Source organism: Limulus polyphemus, unplaced genomic scaffold (assembly GCF_000517525.1).
Source record: "Limulus polyphemus unplaced genomic scaffold, Limulus_polyphemus-2.1.2 Scaffold556, whole genome shotgun sequence".
NCBI lineage: Eukaryota > Metazoa > Arthropoda > Merostomata > Xiphosura > Limulidae > Limulus > Limulus polyphemus.
In genome coordinates, this window is record NW_013666166.1 from 421,224 (window position 1) to 424,902 (window position 3,679).

The 3,679-nt window shown below is 34.5% G+C and overlaps 1 protein-coding gene across 3 annotated transcripts in view; it reads left to right on the forward strand.

Annotated features, from left to right (window-relative positions):
• LOC106459086 (LARGE xylosyl- and glucuronyltransferase 1-like) overlaps nt 1–3,679 on the forward strand; it is a 138,568-nt gene that overhangs the window by 96,779 nt on the left and 38,110 nt on the right. The gene's annotated exons all lie outside the window — the stretch shown is intronic.

Below are 3,679 nucleotides of genomic sequence, written 5' to 3' on the forward strand. Positions count from 1 at the left end.
AATACTGGTTTGAACGTATTCAGTATAATACCTTAATTACCGTTAACAGTCACTTGTTAATTGTTATCAGTGAAATGAACTTTGTAGACAACATAAATTTGTTGACTCCCGTTATTTCCTTATTCTCCAGCGTCAGTTTTCGTCTACAACTACTACATCTCATTGTATTAATAGTCTTGTTTCTTTTGTCCTTGGGATATACGTGCACAGCTTTAAGCAAAATATTTGGGTACACTTGTAGTGCTGGGAATCTTAAATCATTCATTAAAAACTTCTTTATCGCTATCACGCGATCAAACCAATGTTAAGGGTCAAATAAATGCTGGAATCACAAGTTTTCTGTAACCGTGTTGATTTGGAGCGCCACAAGTGATGGGTTGGAAAACATAAGCGCCATTGGGCATATAGAAAATACTTTTTGTTAATAATATCATGTTGCAAACAAAAGAAAGTACTTTTTATATTCTATATTTACTGCATATTTTGACAAAAATTGCATAACTTGTGATAAATTAATGTACGCTTATGCATCTAAGTGTTTATTTGCTCCCTTACTTGTTTAGAACAAATTATCCTGATAGCTTTGTGAAATAAGGAAAACAATTATCCATTTCTGTGCTTGAATTAAATAACAACTTTCTAATCACTGATTGTTGTTTTACGTTCTGAGCCGATAATCGAACATTATATAATTTTTCACTTTCCAGTGTTATCTATGGAACGATGTGAACGTTGTAAGCCAAAATCTGTGTTAAAGCGATAAGTAATGCATAATTAATATCTCGACTCGGCTAACAGGTTGTTCGTTATTTCTTCGTGTTGGTAAGCAATGTAGCAGTTTTAATAATGTAAGCATTATGGCTGAGTGTTTTGGTTTGGTACGAAAAATCTCGTGGGCAGTGACTTGTAGAAGACAAACGACAGGGTCTGAAGTGCTCTTTTCCCATACCCCTGATTTGAAATCCAAAACGGAAGAATAAAAGAAAACTATAAAAACAAATAAGCAATTTACGTGATTTTTTTCACAACTGTTAGCCATATTGCTTTCCAGTGCATCGCCATCTTTCGGTGTTTTGAATGTAACTTTTGATGTAAGCTTTATCTTTCTTTTGTTAGTGCCTAAAAACTTTTCAAGTTTAAGAAACTAGTAAAACAAGAAACATTAACGTCACCTGTAGTTTTTAAGTTTCTTTAATAATTTTGTTTCTCATTTTTTGGTAAATGATGAATTAATGGGCTTGAATTGTGCTGTTTAAAAATTTCAAAGTTGGGACTTATTTCACAGTTGTAGTGAAAAAATCAGTCATTTGATACACGTTTGACTGTTTTCAAAGTATTGTTTTGGAAATGGTAAAGGGAGGTAAGTATAACTTACAAGTTTAGTTTGTGTTACAAGTGTTTATCGAAAACTTACATATATATGCGCTTTTAACTTAAAATACTTTGAATATCCGCTAGGAGATTACATCCTATCAATAGTATATCATTTGTACATTTTCTTAGCAAGACAAAGTATTTTGAACGATAACTGTCGTGTACTTCATAGAGGAAGATTCTATTTGAAAGTAACTTAGATCAGTAGCATAGTTATCCAGTTTCTAAGACCGAAAAATCGATATATCATATCTGCTATGGATTTTTGAAACTTGGGTCATGTTTCATAAAATATAATGAATAGTGTATCTACGTAAAGAAAAATTCGGTAATGATGTCAAATTTCGTGTTCAAAATAATACTATGTGGATCGTATACCCTCGTTATAACCCAGTATCTTACCTTGATTACCGGGCAAATTGGAGTGGAGTCCATAATACCTATACATACGTACGTAAATGTGTGTATATATTTATATATGATATAAACCTAAACTCGTGATTTTGTTTTTTATGCCTTGTATTCCAGTAATCGACTCATTTTTCGACGTAACTTATTGATAAAGCGAAACACGAACGTGATAATAGGAAGCATTTATTACACGTTCCGGAATCATCAAAATCCCATCATCAGTAACCTAGAGGTACAAAACAAACAGTATTAGTAATTACAACAGAAATATGATATACATAAGAAGTAAACAATTTGAATATAGAGAGTATAACAAGAGAAATGAAAAAATGTGGCACAAATGAAATAGTTAAATTAAAATAAGGTTTAAATCAAGTGAAGAATGTGTATTGTTTAGGGTCGGAAGAAGAGTTTTTATGTACATAATGTTTCTTTTATTAGAAGTTCAGTATCATGTTTGGTTGTTGAGAGAATTTTAAAGTTGGAAAGAGAAATCGGATGCCCTGTTTTAGTATTCTGCTGATAGATAGCGGACTTGGGAGAGTTTGTAATCTTTCTGCCTGTTTTTATAGATATGTCCATGTTTTCACATGCTGGTACTTTAAGCTAACGTTTGGTTTCACCAGTACAAGAAGCATTACAGTCTCCGCACGTGTATAAGTTGAGGAGATGGTGAACAAGGGGCAGTCGGCAAACGATCATTGTAGCGGAAAAAAAATTTCAGTCTGAAACTGGGTTTCATAATAACTTTCCGGTCAATTTGGGGATAAGAAGAGTTTCTTAATTGTTTCAACTATTTCGTGATAAGGGAACTCTGTCTCCCAAGGTATGGTAAGCACATATATAAGGGAAGTTCAGATACAGCGGGTATCTTAGGTGGTTTGACAAACCAATTAGTAGTTAAGAATGAGAAAGTTATTTTCTCCAAGAAAGGCTTAGGGTAGCCGTTTTGAAAGAGAATGCTCTGTATGCATAGTGTTCTGTTTGGTCGCATGTAAAGTTCATAGACCGTCATTTGTTGTTGTTAGGCCAAAATTTGTTGTTTTCTTCATTTGAGTTACAAGCGTTATTGTCACAATGGGAAAATGATTACTTTTGTACTGAACTGAGACCTGCCTAGTACTACAGCTTTTTAAAGGTAGCACAGTTCTGACATACATATTTGTTTTTAATATTCTTGATACAAGAAGACCATGTTTTCACATCTCATACTGATTTTTATTACAATACAGGTTAAGATGCGTAAACAATATGGGCTACCCTGAATGTTAGGTACTATATCTCATAGTCAAGTTGTGACGCTTATTAATAATAAAATCCGCATGTGTTGGGATGTTATGGTAATTACACAAATCGTGTCAAATTAAAACTAAGTGACGTCTTCATTTAGCTGATCATCTTCAGGCTTACGACTTAACAAGTCATGGTGTTATTTGCTCTCTCGCGACAGCATATGGTTCTTACGTCACATCGTGGTCATGATCGCATCTTCAATAATACTTTTTGTTGTTCGCTCTATGGCTTCATCAACAGTATTCAGAGTTCAGCTGAACCACACCATGCAATTTGCCCTACATGACCTGGTGGTTAGGACGCTCTACCCACAACCTGTCGGCCACGGGATCAAAACCCATTCCCGAATGTCCACGCCCCTTTCAGGGTCAATCCAACTATTGTAAAGGGTAGTTCAACAATTGGCGGTGGATGGGGTTGATTTGCTGCCTTTCCTCTAGTACAGTGATTCTCAACCAGGGGTAAATTTACCCCTTGGGGGTAAAACATTACATGGAAGGGGGTAAATAATTGATGTACTTGATAATTGAATAATTCAATTAAATTTCATTTTGTAAAATGTGTGTGTGTGTGTGTGTCTGTGTGAGAGAGAGAGAGAGAG